The 17,856-nt window shown below is 44.8% G+C and overlaps 1 long non-coding RNA gene across 6 annotated transcripts in view; it reads right to left on the minus strand.

Annotated features, from left to right (window-relative positions):
• LOC137209863 (uncharacterized) overlaps positions 1-17,856 on the minus strand; it is a 393,448-nt gene that overhangs the window by 109,272 nt on the left and 266,320 nt on the right. For all 6 annotated transcript variants that reach the window (XR_010936151.1, XR_010936154.1, XR_010936150.1 and 3 more), the window contains one exon: positions 12,351-12,558. This is a non-coding gene — a long non-coding RNA (uncharacterized lncRNA). The remainder of the gene's footprint in view (positions 1-12,350; positions 12,559-17,856) is intronic.

Consider the following 17,856-nt stretch of genomic DNA (forward strand, 5'->3'; position numbering starts at 1 on the left):
GGGGGGACTGTGAGTTTGGATGAGAAAAATATACAGCTTTATTTTCACTCACCTCTAACTGAAATTTGACATTTTCATTACTTGTGAATGTAGGCAACAAACCCCAGTGTATAAACAGTATCTATGATTTTATCAACCACAGAAATCACAGATAATTTCCTATCGTATGTCAGCTGTTGCAGGTACAGACAGACCTCATTTTATTGCACTTCATAGATACTGCATTTTTTAACAGATAGAAGTTTTGTGAAAACCCTGAGTTGTTAGATGACGGTTAGCATTTTTTTAGCAATAAAGTATTGTTTAATTAAGGTCTGTACTTTTTTTTCAAAGACATAATGCTATTGCACACTTAATAGACTACAGTATAGTATAAAAGTAACTTTTATATGCACCAGGAAACCAAAAATGCATGTGCTTCACTTTATTGTGATATTTGCTTTATTGCAGTTGTCTGGGACCGAACCTGCAATATCTCTAAGATGTGCCTGTACTCCCATCTACTTCAAAGTCACCTTAGTTATTGGACCTCTCAGATCTTATTTAACACCTTCATAAATAAATGCATACTGTACTTGTGTAGCCCAGGCCTCTGGGGTGATCCTTTAAGATCCCATCTCCTGGTATTCATGCCCTGGATAATCCTCTCCCATGAGTGTGAGCTGAACCTAATTACTTGCTTCTAGTGAACAGAGGATGGCGAGAGTGAAGGGATGCCACTTATGAGATGAGGTTATAAAAGATGGTGGCTTCCATCTTAATCCTACTTCTTCTCACTTACTCCTTCTCCTGAAGCAGCTGCCATGTTGTGAGTTGCTCTACAGAGAGAGGAAGTAAGGGTCACCTCTGGTCAACAGTCAGAGAGGAACTAAAGCCATCAGTTCAACCTCCCATGAGAAACCAAATCCTGCCAACAACCAGGTGAGTGAGCTTGGGAAGCAGGTCCATCCCCAGTTGATCTTAAGATTACTGTGACCCTGGCCAACACCTGGATTGCAGCCTCATGAGAGATCCTGGACCAGAAGACTCAGCTAAGCCACGCCCAGATTCCTGACCCACAGAAACTGTGAGAAAATAGATGTCTGTTGTTTTAATATGTGTTTGATGCTCAGTAATGGTAACAAATATAGTTATCTATTGACTGATAACTATATCTCCGTATAACTAGTTCTTTTTGAGGTGGGGTCACAGGCTTCACCAATCTGCCAAGGTGGTTCATGCCACCCAGAGGTTAAGAGCCCCTGCCCTAGACTCTGCTTCAGAGAAGACATGGGTCCCGGAAGGGGTATTAGGTTGTAGCTTACATCTGAAACCACATCCTTCTGACCTTGGAGGTAGTGAACGGAAGGAGAAAGGAGAACCAGGGTGGGTGGGGTTTGGTTCAGCTGACACGGCATCACAGGTTGGAGCAGATGTTCATCAAGACAGCAAGAGAGGGCTTCCCTGGTGGCGCAGTGGCTGAGAGTCCGCCTGCCGATGCAGGGGACACAGGTTCGTGCCCCGGTCCGGGAAGATCCCACATGCCGCGGAGCGGCTGGGCCCGTGAGCCATGGCTGCTGAGCCTGCGTGTCCGGAGCCTGTGCTCCGCAACGGGAGAGACCACGGCAGTGAGAGGCCCGCGTACCACAAAAAAAAAAAAAAAAGACAGCAAGAGATGCCAAAGGGAGACGAGAGAGCAGAGAACCCACATGGCAAGTTTGTGCCCAGAGTCGGAAGGGTGACAGAACAAAGGGCAGACGGAGAAGCCAGGGGTGGAGCCAGGTGTGTTAGACCTTGCGAAAACAGAGCTCACCTGACTGTGCAATGCAGGAGTCCCCAGGGAATGCTGTGTCCCGAGGTGCTTTGGTCTGGTGTTTTTAAAAGGCAAGGCCAACCAAGAAAATATAGTTCCATCTCTCACCGAGAGTAGTAATCCCATGCTATGTGATTGGCATTGGTACACTACTCTCCCGCATTGTAACCAAAGCCTGCCTTTTATCTAGATGGTAAACTCCTCGAGGGCAGGACCCCCATGTCCTTGTTTCCTTTGTATCCCAGAGATCGATCACAGTATAACTTTTCATGAATGACGTATCTGCTAAGGGACAGCGCTGGGCCCGGGAACCAGAGATGAATTGGGTTCCATGTCTGTCTCAAGTTGTTCATAGTCGAAAGAGGAAGCCAGATAAATACAGACATTGACATTAGAAAGCCGTAACTCAAACGTGAGCTGCACTTCTGACCAGGTTTGGTGGCTCTCCAGGCCTTGGAAGGGAGTGACACTCATTTCCCTAATTTGTGGAACATGAAACGAGATGATATGTTTAAACTGCCCCACACAAGGCCTGACATGTCACAGGAACTCCTACCTTGCTTCCTATTCTCATACTGCTTCCAGTCTTCTGGCCTCAAGGTCTCAAGGGTTTGTGTGAGATCTGATTCCTGTGTGGGAGCTGTGGCAGACTTCCGAAGGTGGGCCCCTCTCCCAACAGGCTTCCTTTCTCACTGCCAGATGCTATTAAGCCACGTGCCATGTTCTGTGAGTTCTCAGAGGCAGGGGCCATGTGGAACTCATTTTCGTCACTCCAGCAAGTAAAAGAGCGCTGCCTCCTAACAGGGCCTGTTCAGCACATGTTTGATAGTTGATTAAAAGGATAAATGAGAAATCCTCGAAAACCCTCCAAAATGCTCTGCAAGAAAGGTCATCATGGGGCTTCCCTGGTGGCGCTGTGGTTGAGAGTCCGCCTGCCGATGCAGGGGACGCGGGTTCGTGCCCCGGTCCGGGAAGATCCCACATGCCGCGGAGCGGCTGGGCCCGTGAGCCATGGCCGCTGAGCCTGCGCGTCCGGAGCCTGTGCTCCGCAACGGGAGAGGCCACAACAGTGAGAGGCCCGCGTACCGCAAAAAAAAAGAAAAAAAAAGAAAGGTCATCATGAACTGGGGAGTAGGGGCTTTGACCTGGATCTTAAAAGTGCGGAGGACTCAGATGAGTGGAAGGAAGCTGGTGGTGGTAGAAGGAAGACACGGAAGGCTGCACACCAGCCTTAGAACAGCGGTGACCTCTGGGCAGGAAGGAGAGGCACGTGATGGGGGGGAGGGGACCACAAAGGAGCTTCAGTGGCATCTGCCAGGTGTCATTTACAAAAACAAAACGAAACATCAGAGGCAACTGTGGCAAAATGCCAACATGTGTTAAAGTGGAGTGATAGGTGCAAGGGTGACCGTTCTATTCCCTGTGCTTCTTGCTATGTTAGAAATAGTTCATGATAAGAGAGGAAGGGGAGGAATGGCATGGGCAAATGCAGAGAGATTGGAAGATTGTGACAAGTACCGAATAGGAAAGCCGTGAAGTAGACTTCTTCCACAGACTCTATAGACATGGAGTGTCCCCATAGAGGGGAGGGAGCAAGTTGGAGCTGTCCTTGGTCCTGAACCAAAGCCACCCCCTTGGTCACTGCTATTTCTGGTTATCCTGGAACACTGGGGGTTTCTGCTGAATTCCCCCAGTGCTCATAGGTTTCTTTGGTATCCTCCAACTTAATATTTTTAAGTCTGATTTTGCCCAGTTGCTGCAAAAACAGAAGTGGAAGACAAGAACAGGGGTGTTTCTCAGCCTAACAATAGTGTCTGCTATTTATCGAGTTCTCATGAGTGCCAGCTTCCATGATAGTGGTTTCTGTATGTTGTCTCATATTGTTTTAATTATCCCCATCTTACAGATGAAGAAACAGACACAGAATGGTTGCAGTCAGGTAGCCCATAAACGGCAGAGTTGAGATTAAAGCAGGTCGCATAAGTGTATGTCCCAGGAATTAGCTGATTACTCCTTGTGGCACATGCAAATAAGGCCTTAGCTTGGAGGAAAGTATCCCCAGGAAGTCACTGTCTCAGTCCTTTCTAGATTCTTTCCATCTACAAAAGCAGGATCGTGGATTCCCTAAAAGGACAATGTAGGTGAAAGTTTCCCATAAACTATCAAGTCCTCTACAAATGCTGGCAGCTCTGTCTCTGTTTGTTTTTGATAGTAGTGGTGATAGTGAGAATTATAAGCCTTCTGCAGATGTCAACAACGTAAACCATATTCTACTTCTATTGCTCAGGGAAGTAAGCCAAGGCCAAAGGAAAAAAAAAAAAAAAGAAGAGAGAGAGAGAGAAAGCCCCAAGTTGGAGTGGGACCGATCTGGATGGATGGCCCCATTTTAACATGTATTAGCAGTGTGGTTGTGAGACAGTCATTTGATAGCCACCCAGTCTCAGTTTTCCCCGCTAAGAAGTTGTTATGTCAGTAAGGTTCCCTATTTCCCAGAGTGGAAAGGTAGCCTAGGATAACTACGATGACTCTGTGAGGGGAGGGCAGCTATCATTTACCGAGTGCCTGCTGCCTCATGCCAGCCATTGTGCTAGGCGTTTTATGCATATTAGCTTCAGTCTTCATAATGGCCCTAGGAAATTTATTATTATCTCCATTTCAAAGATGAGAAAACTGAGGTTCAATGAGCCCTTAATAGTCATCAGCTAAGTCAGATCCAACTTGGCTCATCCATTACCAGATGGCACTTGAGGAGCTGGATGACAGGGACTGGTAGGTGGGAGGTGGCTCCACTCGTTAATTTTTCCATTATCTAGGCAGATACTCCCATGAGCAGGTCCCATTCCTAGCTGGAGCCTAGGAGAGAGAGCCTCTCATGACAATGCAGTTTACCAAAATACCAAATTCCAAATATGGTGGAATCCAATCTGGCTACCCTGATGCTCACTGTAAAGCAATTATACTCCAATAAAAATGTAAAAAAAAAGGGCTTCCCTGGTGGCGCAGTGGTTGGGAGTCTGCCTGCCCGTGCGGGGGGCGCGGGTTCGTGCCCCGGTTCGGGAGGATCCCGCATGCCGCGGAGCGGCTGGGCCCGTGAGCCATGGCTGCTGAGCCTGTGCTTCCGGAGCCTGTGCTCTGCAGCGGGAGGGGCCACAACAGTGAGAGCCCCGCAAAAAAAAAAAAAAAAAAAAGAAATGTAAAAAAAAAAAAAACAGAGCAGCTGCCACTGGCCCTCCTCTGCCTCTCCTCTCCCCTCGTCTCTGGATCTAAGGAAAACCTGCTCTCCAGGCTGGCGCGAGCCCATGCAAGGGAGCTAGGCTCCCTCCTCCCCGCTCAGAAGCAGGGGAGGGAAAGGGAAGGAATTGTGCCAAAGGTCACAGTGTTCCCGGTCAGTGTGTTCCAGCTTTGAAGTCAGAATGCTGTCAGTGCCCAGGCAAGAAAACCGCTTCAGGCTGCTCCACCTGCCAGACCTCCAACAAGCTCCAGCTGGGCCCCGGCCTCCACAGCAGCTGCACACTGCAGGGAGGGCTGTGCTCACCAGAAATCCCCTTTCCAGCCCCAGCAGCATCCTTAGGAAACTGTGCCTGCAGAGACGGCCAAGCCGTCAAGCACACAACAGCCTCACAAATGTGCCCAGGTACCTTGCTCCCATATCCTCTGAAAGTCAGCCACGCATGACTCCATCACCAAATTCCACGGGGAGAATAAGCATTTCTACATTCTCCAGCTCTCTCCTCCTTCTCTCCCTTGACTCATAGCTTCTCTTTAATTTGTTTAATCCTATACCCCCCAAAAAAAGATTTATTGTGAACCCACTATGTACCTGACACGGGTCGAGTAATGGTTAAGGTCTAGTTATGAAACCATAATTTTCCCTGTTCTTGTTAGAGTTTATAGAGGGAAGAAGACAAATGAAGGAATTAATTAACAAATTAAGACAAATTAAGGAATTAAACAACAAATGAAGGAATTAATACAGAATTAAGAGTTGTGATCAGCACCATGAAGGAAGGAGAGGAAGGTGCTTTGGGAGAGAAGAGCCACAGGGCAACCTGAAAACTGGAGGCCAAGGAAGCACTCCTCAAGCAGGAGGGAAATGAAGTTGAGGACTGAAGGATCAGAAGGAGGCAGTCTTGTGAGGCCAGCTTGAGAGTGTGGTTTACCTAAGTCGCAGCACGTGCAAAGATCCTGAGGCAGGAGAAAGAATGGCACGTTTGAGAAACTATAACAGTATAGCATAATGGGTAGATGTGAATCCAAGATTAAACTGTGGGACCCTGAAGGATATGCCTGAATTCTCTACACCCAGTTTTCTCAAGTAGCGTCAGGTAGGGATTCAGGGAGGAGACACATTTGAGCTGATTAGTCTGGGCAGATTAGAAGATGAAGAACCAGATGGAAAGTGTTCCAAGTGAGAGGTACTTCAGCAGACATCCCAGGTCTCACGGTTAAAAGGAATGGAGCAGCAACTGGAACCCAGCCTATTAACTTAAATGTGCATGATTCTAAGTTTCCTCCAGAATCGTGGTGCACGGCAAACACTGTGTGTGAATGGAGTGGCACTAAACCACAGGTACGATACTGTGCCTGTCTCCTCTCATCACTTACGTGTTCCATTGCCCTCCACACTTCACTTATAAAATTCAAGATCAAAGATAAAATGATTGAGAATTTCAAGCTGGCCATGGCAGAACATTACACCAAGCATGGAGCTCAGCTGAGCACAGGGCCCTATATGACATCCCCTGGCTGGATACACATGAAGCCAGCCCTTGAAGAATGATACTCTAGGCAGTAGTCTTGACTATAAACATTTAATATGGCTAACTGTTTGGATTGTATTAAAAGATTTAACCTGTCCAGGTATAATGTTAATCTTCCTAGAGATTTTTGCCCTGTGGTTTTTCATATCAAATGGTAGTAATGGGTATAGACTTGAAAGCCAGGGGAAAGTTCTCATAGTAGAGCTCACGCTGGCTTAGGTAGAGCCAGATTCAGAGCCCTCTTTCCTCACTGAGTAGCTCAGTAACCTTTGGCAGGTGGCTTGGCCTTCCAAAGTCTCAATTCCCCATGTTGTAAAACAGGGGTAATGGCTACCATATCATAGAGGAGCTGCTAGAATTTAAAATAATCTGGGCCACGTCCCTGCATATAGGGACACAAAGTTAATGAGTGCTATTGTTTTTTTTAATTAAAAAAAACCAAAAAAACCCCAAAAACTTAGGTCTCTGAACTTCAGATGTCCTGGTTACTCTTAGGACCCCAGACACTCCCCAAGCTGCTTGTCACCTGCAAACACATATATGGCAGAAGAGGCAGATTTGTTCTATGAAGTAAAGTGAGGGGTTCAGTGGGTCCCTAACACAAGCAAATGTGGTTCCAACTCCAACTCCATTCACTGCTTCACCCTGAGTGAATGACTTCACCTCTCAGGGTCTCAGTTATCTCATGGATAACTGGTAGAAGAGGGATGATACTGGGACCTACTTTGGGGAGCTGTTGGGAGGATTTCGCGGGCTCTATGTGCCCATTAGCATGCTGCTTGGAACAGAACGGTGCTCAGTCATTTATTCCATGCCGCAGTTTCCTTTCTGCAAAGCGGGGATACCGGTAGTCCCTACTGCATGAGGTTGTTTTCTGGAACAAATGAGAATGTCCATGTAAAGTGACTGACACGGTGCGTGGCACACAGTTAGGGCACAGTGAATGTGAAATGTGAACAATGATAACAGTGGGTAGTTATCACATCACTGACGAGAGTGGATATAACTACCACACCTCTCTCTTCTACTCCTTCCCACTGCACGGGGTATCTCTGACGATGCCCAAGAGCATCTGCTGGTCCAGGGTTCATTTTCAACTTTTGCTGGTGCCGCTTCGGCACCCCTCCCCCGCCAGAAAATACAGTTTACCCAAGGACTGAGTCTATTTTCGTTTCTAAAGAAGGAAAACAGATGCACGTGCCAAAGCACAGACTTCTTCAAAACAAGACAGAGCCCGAGACAAGGTCACGGCCCTGGCTTTCAGAATTAGGAGGGAGGTGTACTTTCCAGTAACCTCTTGGTGGAAGATAATAACTGCATCTCTCAACCAGCAGTTATATGTCAAGGTCACTTGTCCTCATGTCTAGCACAGAGGGTCACAGGCTTCCCTATTTGAAGCTGGGAGATTATCCGGCTTCAAACAACATCAGAACATCAGCCGTTGTCCCTGTAACCTGGCGCCTTCCGCCCTCCTTCTGTAACGAGGAGCCATTATGAACAGTTGAAGTGCCTTATGCAGGCCACAAGGTGACCACTGTCTGTGCAGATAAACCTCTCGTTTCTCCCAACCCAACTCAGGCTCACCCTGGTTAGCTCAGTTTTGCATTAAACAGACGCTTCTTGTGCACCATGTGCCAAGCATAGTGCTAGACGCTCAGAGATGGACCGGTTGAGTAAGATGCAATCTGTTTTCTGTAAGCCAGACTTTAAAGAGCAGATTTCAATATAATGTGTTAAATGCACTGAGAAAGAAGAAAAGAGAGCACCATGGAAACCCAGCAGAATAGAAGAGGGGCTTAGCCCTGCGTGGGTTCAGCGTAAACTGGAGAAGGGATACCCGATCTAACCAGGAAAGGAAATGGCTAGTTTTCACCTGTTACTTTGCTAAGTCATTCACCTTACACACGTGGATGAAGTGACCCTTCCTCCAAACCCACTCATATTCTCTGGCAGCTCCTCCAACCCTCTCGCATCTTAGCACTCAGCACCTGGTTCCACAGGTACACATTTTATTGTCTAACTCCAGACCAGAAGCTCTACGGAGGCAGCAACCGGACCTGCCGTGTTCTCTGCTGTGGTCACAGCAATTCACATGGTGCCTGGCACAGAGCAGGCGCACAGTCAACACTTAGCCCATTGAATAATACATCTTGTGATGACCTAGGCAATGGTGATGCAACTTAGAAGAATACGCCTAAACAAGTAATTAACAATAGAAGTTGACAAATGTAAATACTAAATGAACGGCACAGGCTGTAGAATGTTCAATTCGGTTCAATTAAGCTCAATCCAGCAAATACTAACTGTGTCTTCTATGTGAAAGGAACATTCTACGAACAAGAGAGGATACAAAAATATATCAGAAAAAGGAACCCCTGCACTCAGCTTACTCAGTGTTATCCTAGAGGACAGGGTACAAAGTGCACAAAATAAAGATCAACATAAATTGGAGGCTGTGAAGATTCAAGCAGAGGGACATGAGGAAAGACTTCAGAAGATGATCAGAATACATCTTAAGTAAAGCACTTCTTCCATGAGGGTTCAGAGGAGTGAGAAGAGATCATTCCAGAAAGAGAGAATATCAGAAACAAATAAGAAGGAAGCTGGAACATGACTGATGCTTTCTACAAAGTCCAGTTTGATAGTCGTGTAAAGACAGCGTTTGGGAGTACAAGGACCTTGGCCTCAAGTACTCAGTGACCCAACCAGCTCTTCCAGGAAGGTCCTACATCCACAGTGCTGGAGCCTCATGACCCCAGACCTTGATAGCCATGCTGAAGCATTGATCCCTTTTATTTCTTGCAGCAGGGAAGCGGCACAATCAAAGCTATGTCTTAAGAACACTTATGGGCATCTGTGTAGTGGATATACGCTGCTTTTGTCTGCCCAAGACCTCTGCAACCTTGGAGGACCTTCCCCTCCTCTGTTGCAAATGGTCCTAATATAACTTCAATCAGAGTAGCCCACCCCAACCCCCAGGCTCAGGAGTGGATACAAGGAGCCCCATCACAAAAACCAATCCCACTGCAATAAAGACTTGCCCAGTGGTGGTGGTGTGACTGAATGGCGACCATCAGCATCTTTTCCTGGACTGATGCACAGACATCAGGAAAGAGAAAGACATATATAAGTGGGTAGGAAAATAAAAAGAGCTCCATCGAGGGGAGCCATACAGAGCTGGGAACAGCAATGGAAATGCACCTGAGATGCTTAGAGGAGAGTGAGTGAGCAAATATGGATGGATGCCCCAGAAACTTTAGGTAAAGCACAATGGGCCAGACGCTCAAAGGAGGACGATGGATTCTTGCTTTGGTGGACTTGGATGCCAGGCTTAGGGAACGATTCCTTCTCAAGTGCGCGATGAGGAACCATTAAAGGTTTTTGACAAAGGAGAAGGACTTCCACTCTCTGCCTCAGCAGATCATAATTGTATTCTTCAGAAAAGTGTGGTGAAGTGGAAATAAGCATAAGCTGGGGTTCAGGAAGTCCATTCCAATCCTGGCTCTGCTCTTTCTGTGTCATCTCGGGCAACCACACCACAAGGGTGAGAGCAAGGGAGAAAATCAGAGCTACATCAGGAGGTGCCCCATCTCCCACAGCGGGTATTCTAGAATAGGGGTTGGCAAACTACTTTATCTTTGTAAACGAAGTTGTACACACTGTCCGTTTACACGTGGTCTTGCACGCAACAGTGGCAAGACCAGTAACAGTGACAGAGACTATATGACTTGCAAAGTCTAAAATAAGTACAGTCTGGTCCTTTACAGGAAACGTTTGCGGCCCCTGCTCTAGAGTCTTACGGAATAAAACTTGATGTAACAGGATGGGCAATGGGCAGGAGGAGAGAAAAAATAAAGACGACTTCTTGATACACACATAACAACTTAGGAAGGAGGGAAAGCTAATGGGATTGGCAATTCTTCCCAGACTTAGGGAAAAAATTATTTTCTCCTGGCAGATGGACAATGGCAGTTGTATTGAGAGATAAAGAGGACTGAGATAAAAATGGAGAAATGCAGACGAGAGAACTGGGTAAACTGAAGGCACTGCAAGAACCATGGAGACACGAGAAGAGAAACAGAGCCATAGAGGAGAGAGCCAGGCAGAAGGAAGGCATGAAGAAAAACACCTATGATGAGAGAGATGGGAGCTTTAATATATATACAAATTATACTTAAATATTGAAATATTATAGTTACATTTATCTATACGAATACTTATGTTCATTTATATAATGTAATTTGTATTTATATAATTTATTTATATATTTGTATACGTATGCACATCTGTATCTATATCTCTATATATTCTGATACTTATCTATAGATAAATAAGTATATTTATCTATAAACAGGTAAATATAGATATCAGCATAGATAGATAAATAGATCAGCATATGTGTGTGTCTGTGTGTGTATGTGTCTGTGTGTCTGTGTGTGTGTGTCTGTGTCTCTGTGTGTGTGTGTATGTGTGTGTATGTGTCTGTGTGTGTGTGTCTGTGTGTGTGTGTCTGTGTGTGTGTGTGTGTGTCTGTATCTGTGTGTGTGTGTGTGTGTGTGTGTGTGTGTGTGTGTGTGTGTGTGGAGAGAGAGAGAGAGAGAGATGCTGGTAGCTCCTCTCTGGGGTTTTGGCAGAGTGTCAAAAAAATGACCTTAACACAAAGAAAACTTCTTGGGTAGAAACATCAGAAACCCATTTCTTCATTCCAAACTGTCCTGCAATAGATAATCAGGATGTATTGACCCAAAGGGTAACCATGTTGACAGAGACGGAGACAGAATCAATACAACGTTTCCATAGCAAAGTTTGCAGAACACTGAGGTAAATAAGAGTGTGTTTTCTGCAGGCTTTTATCAGAAATGTCTGCTTCAGGTTTACGACGCTTCCTTCCCAGTCTGTCTCTTTCTGAGCATATAAAATGTGCTTTTAGGGCATGTCTTTACTGATTGCAAATAGCACAAATGGGAGTGATGAGATTTCTAAGTTCCCCCCCACCTCCAAAAAACAAAGCTATTTAACGATTTTAGAGACAGGAAGAGGGGCCTACTATCCTCGAGAAGAAAACTCCAGTCAGCCTCAGGAAGAGTCGCAATCCCTTTCAGAGTGCACACCATCACCCCGGACAACAGTCTGATAACTGGACGGCATCAAAAGTCTCGACAGAGCTAGAGGAGAGGGCTCAGGATAAAGGGAAAGAGAGGGAGATACGGGGGTCCTTCTATGTCACTCACTACTCTTACTCTGGAATGACCCATAGCGCCTGGCATGGATGCAGGCCGACCAGGATTTGAATTCCAAATCTGACACACGGGAGCTGTTCGATCACGGGCAGGAAGTTCCTGAAACTCTCCCGGCCTCGGTTTCATTTGCGGAAGTACAGATAGTTTCCTATACTTGGAATAAGCAGCGCTTGTGGGAACTTCGCAGGAGACAGTGGTGATGGTAATGTAAACACAAAATAATAATAATAACAACAACCATCATTTCCTGAGTGTATCATTTGTGTCAGAAGCTGTTTTAAATGCCTTTAAATATGACTCATATTATTCTCACAACAAACTTAAGAAGTGAATTATTACTGTCATTAGCTCCCTTAGAAAACGGAGACTCAGAAAGGTTAAAGCGAAAAGGCCAAAAGTAGAATCCGGAAAGCCCAATGTCAGGGTCTGTACTATTATCTGCTGTCTCTACAATGAGGTTGGAAAAAGAAGCAGGAGTTAGATCATTGCATTAATTTCCTAGGGCTGTCATAACAAATTACTACAAATAGAGTGGCTTAAAATAACAGAAATTTATACCATCACAGTCTGCAGTCCAGAAGTTTGCAGTCAAGGTGTTGGCAGGGCTCTGCTCCCTTTGAAGGGTCTAGTGGAGGACCCGTCCTTGCCTCTTCCAAGTTCTGGTGGCTCCTGGCAATCCTTCCCTTCCTTGTCTTTATAGGTGCACCACTCCAATCTCTGTTTCCATCTTCATCTATTCTGTGTCTCTGTGTGTTCTCACCTCTTCCTGTAAGGACAGCAGCCATTGGATTTAGAGACCTCGACTAATTACATCTGCAAAGACCCTATTTCAAAATAAGCTCACATTCTGAGGGTCCAGGCTGACATAAATTTTAAGGGGACACTATTAAACCCACTGTAATCATGAAGCCCATCGGTTCTAATCTTATCTCGTAGAGGCTTAAAGTGACAACCAATTATTATTATTTAGTCAGGGCTCCTTGGGTTATAAGTGACAGAAACTCAACTCAAATTGGCATAGGCATAAAAGGAATTTATGGGCTCGGGTAACTAAAAAGTTTGGGTATAAACTTCAGGTATAAAAAAGGTCAGACATATCTACTTTCAGGAACCCAAATGAATGCCTTATCTCATCTCTCACGTCTGATTTCTCTTGTGTTGCTTTCTCTGAAGCAGACTCTTCCCAAGAGATGTCAAGGTGGCTTCCATAGCTCCAGAAATAGGATTGAAAGGACAAATGGCCAGGTCCACATTTTTATTTTATTTTTTATTTTTATCTGCAGTTATTAATAGTGCAAAGTTAGTAAAGATTATATCCTATCTTCTCATCAATTCCAGATGAAGGACATCTTTTTCCCTACGTTTCTAACAAACGTCTAGGGAACGAATCACAGTGGACCAACGTGGATCACATTACATTCTCTAATCATTGTAGTCAGAGGAGGGGATATTCTAATTAGCCTGAATACATGTCCACCCCACTCAGTCACCACTCCTGTGGATGATTCCAGGACGGTCCCCCAAGGAAAAATTGGGATATTGGACCAGAAGGTAGGGTAGGTACTGGATAGGCAAAAACAATACATTCCAATCATAGATTCAAAAGAGGAGAGTGACAGAGTTGAATAAACTTGAGTTTGCAAAAGAAAGCATACAGGTGTTTTCTATTACGTTCAAACTTGCATCTCTAAATCAACGTGTTGCAAAGCAAATGGCACCTGAACTTCTATAGCACAACGGTCAGCAACAGGTTACTCAGCATTGAACCATCAAAGCTCCTCCAGGCTCATCTACACGTCACCCCAGGAAGACTGACTTCTCCTTGCAGGCAAGGATTACGGTCATTATTGCTTCTTTGTCTACTCCAGCTCAATTGCATATAGAACCCTAACCTCCGGAGCTTACATTTCACTTGGGGACACAGCCTCTATGACTTACACAGGAGACAAAGAGAGATGAAATGAGACCAAAGTCCAAAGAAGGGACTCAGCCTAGCAAGATGTCTGAACTAGACAAACACTTCACCCCACCCTGCACGTCTTAAATTTTTCCCAGAGTCAAATCCAATTAGAAGAAATGGCACAGGAATAGAATGGTCACATGATTCCTCCTGTAGATGACTATTACAAAAACCCGATTTAAAAACAAACAAACAACAACAACAAAAAACTATTTAAAGGCTTTGGAAAGCATCCAAAAGCAGAAGCCAGAGAAGAGTTTAATTTTGAAAAAACCACAACTGTAAGGGGAAAGAATTGGGAATTTGTGGATTTCTGACCCGTAGGTGCTCCACAACCCTCAGGGCTACAACTGTGAAAACCCGAAGCCTCTGTGACCCAAGGTGCCAGAGATCAGAATATAGGGCTAGGAAAGCAGGTGAAAATTGAAAGAGGAATTCCTGGCAATGAGAGAACCGCAGAAGGAATGAGATGCAAATACTGAGTGTAATCTCTGCCCAGATCCCTGGCTGACACTAAACCCTGCATTTACAGAAGAGATTCAGAGGGGCCAGGAAAAAGCGTGACGAGATCAGGAGGAAGCCTACTCTAAAGGTAGAGCTGCAACGGGTGAGATCTGTTTGTTTTGTTCTCTAACTCCGGGGGTGTGTTTTGTTCTTTAACTCCGTGTATGCCCAATTTTGCACAGCCTGGGTAGCAGAAAACTAAAGTTTTATGGGCTTGACGTGGCAGGAAATAGAACCCGAGATTAGCAGACAAACTAGAAAGTAGGGGAGAATCATAGAAGAAAAAAATAACTACTGAAAGTGTGAGTCCCATTGCTGCCCAAATTCTTGGCAAATAACCAACTTACACGGGCACCTGGGAGACCCCCAGAGAGCCACACTAAAAGAGCAGCAGTGGGAAGCCATAAGAATAGAGCAAAGGGCTTCCCTGGTGGCGCAGTGGTTGAGAGTCCGCCTGCCGATGCGGGGGACACGGGTTCGTGCCCCGGTCCGGGAAGATCCCACGTGCCGCGGAGTGGCTGGGCCCGTGAGCCATGGCCGCTGAGCCTGCGCGTCCGGAGCCTGTGCTCCGCAACGGGAGAGGCCACAACAGTAAGAGGCCCTCATACCGCCAAAAAAAAAAAAAAAAAAGAATAGAGCAAAAATATCAGGTGCTACATACCTTTGAATCCAGGCAGGTCGAGTGCTTACTATAACAAAACTCCAATAATCCTCCGAAGAAGACAACATGATACAGATTTACTATTATGTATTATCTACAATGTCCAGTTTTCAACCCAAAATTACTACACGTGCAAAGAAACAGAAAAGAGGAATGCATACTCAGGAGAAAAAGTCAGGCAATACAAAATGTCACTGCATGGGAAAGGATGTTGTCATTATCAGACAAAATTTCAAAATAAGGTATTAATGAAGGAGCAGATAAAGAATGAAGAAAACAACCAGCGAAGATGTAATATAAAGATCAATAGAAACTCTCCAATCCACACAACAGAGATTTAAAATACTGAGGAAAAGTAAACAGAAGCTCAGAGACCTGTGGGACAATGTCAAGCATGATCCAACACGTGTGTAATTAGAATCCAAGAAGAAGTAAAAGACAGAAGGGGGAAGAAACTGATTTGAATAAATTATGGCCCCAAACTCTTCAAACTGGGTACAAATAGGGTAGGGGAGTGAGCCTTCTCTGTATAAACTCAGATCTCCATCAGGATGGAATTAGCCTCAGGAACATTTGACTCAAAGGCTCCCAGCTGAAAGATTATCTTTTAGGTCATGGCCACTGCTTTCCGAGGGAAAAGCAATCTGGGAGTCAGAAAAATCTAACTTGGAAAGCTCACGTCATTCCCTTTTACCTGTTATGTGACACTGGTTGAGTTAGTTCATGTCTCTAATCCGTAGTTTCCTCACCTGAAATATTGAGGTCATACTATGTAGGACATCTTGCCATACTGTCCTGAAGCAGCATATGTGAAACATATATAGTTGAGTAATTTTCTTACTAATATATTTTATCTCTCTCACCAGAATATAGATTCCAGGAATGTGGGGACTTTTTCGTCTGATTGCTCACTTTTATATCCCCAGAACCTAGAACAGTGGCCAAGGTATGATAGGTACCCAATAAACATTGCTTGGAAAGAGACATGCATGACTTTATCACGATGAATGAATTGCCAACAGAGAGTCTGGTTAGGGCAGACACTCCGTGAATGTTATTTTCCTGCCCTGTTTTCTTTTCCTCCCACATTCCAGGAAAGGCATCTACCAGTTACTGTGAGACCAAGTTCACAGCTCTGGACCCATTCTCATCCCAGTCAAAATAACATGATTATTTGGCTGAGGGAGACAGGAAATGACCAATAGCCACAACTAATGACACAGTCCCTGGCCAGGAAGACAAAAGAACAGCTTCTGTGCAGTGTAAGCTGCAAGGAGCCACAGGAATGTGAGACAGAAACATTTTTTAATGATTATTTTTACTAAACTGATACAGCTTGCCTTCCAGTTATTCTTTGATAAGACTGACACTCAACGCATACGACTCAAATGTGATTTAGTCAGCCTGAATTCTCCTTGCTCCTACACCCACTTCTTCTGGGGAAAGGGATAAGTCATACTCAACAAAGGAGAGAATTCGAGTTCCTCATCAATAGGGTGTCACAGAACTTTTCCAGGACCCGATGAATATTATGCATCCTCTACCCAGAAAAAAATACACATACAATGTTTTGCATACATTTTTAGGGGGTTGAAGGACCCCATCCTTCAGATTCGTGAACCATGTGGTCTGAAGCAAAGTGCTCCATTTTACAGATGAAAATACCAGGGTGCAGAGGGGAAAAAAAATCTAGCCCAAGGTCACATAATAAGGTCACTTATAAGAAATAGCTACAAACCGACCCCCGCCCCCGGTAGCTTCTAATATCAAGACCAATGTGATTTTCATTACTCAATAAACTATTTTGGTTTTTTATAAGCAGCCAAAATACCTGTAATCATCTCTGATGAGTCAGGTGTGTGACTCAGCCTGTTAATATCCATTTTGTCGGGGAAAGTATGAGTAGAAAATAATGACATTAGGGTTTGTACCTGAGAAGAATGCAGATTTAAATCTTGACCCTCCTCTTAGCTGTGTGTTCTTGACTCATTAGTGAGCATTTCTGAGATTGTGTTTCTCTTGTCTGGAAAATGGAAGTTAAGAGAACCTACCTCACAGGGCTGTTGTCAAGATTAAATATGATAATGCTTGCAAAGCATTAGCTGTTGTCAGTAGTAGTAATATTTTATAATTTTAAAGCCGTTTTCAAAATGGAAGTACACAATATTTTGAGTGATGACAATATCATAGGGATAAGTGTCCAGTTATCTACAATATAACTAGTCAGTTCATACGAGCACTAATCTCATAATATTTAATAGAAAGAGAATGTTTCCATCAGGATAGGCTGTTATCTCCTGAACCAAATAATCTTCCAAGGCTTGAAGGCTTGCAAAATTAGAGATTTACTTCTTATTCACGTAACTTGCCCACCAGAAGTTCCACGGTGCGTCTATTCCAGGGCCCCGTTGTGGAGCAGATTCTGTCTAGAACATAGCTGGGCAACAGGTCAGAAGGGAAAGAAATACATGACAAACCGCACGCTGTCTTCTGCCTAGTAGCAACACGTATTGCTTCCACTCACACGTCACTGGCCAGAGCAAAGCCACACGGCCAGCCTATATATTCACGGGGTATAATCCCACCTCCATCATGGTTTACAGATCCCAATTTGTGAACCATAATGCAATCTACCTTGGTCGATGGGAGCTGCTCTCTGCAGAGACTGTCCTAAGTAATGAAATGTGACTATGGAGCTGAAATACTCAAGTCTAATCAAAATGACCAGGTGAGAAAAAAAACAAAAGAGTCCTCAGAGGACATAGAATAAAAGCCAAAACCAAATCCAAATGGTCCCAACTAGGCAAATGTGAAAGAAGTTGTTTAGTAAAAAGACCATAGTCTGCATGGAGGCTAGAAAAGGGGGGCGGGGTAGGGCAGTATAAACCATGAATGTCACCATCACCGCTCGGGAGAGAAGGTTCTTAACCATTTGGAAA

The sequence above is a fragment of the Pseudorca crassidens genome, chromosome 17, assembly GCF_039906515.1.
Source record: "Pseudorca crassidens isolate mPseCra1 chromosome 17, mPseCra1.hap1, whole genome shotgun sequence".
NCBI classification, from domain to species: Eukaryota; Metazoa; Chordata; class Mammalia; order Artiodactyla; family Delphinidae; genus Pseudorca; species Pseudorca crassidens.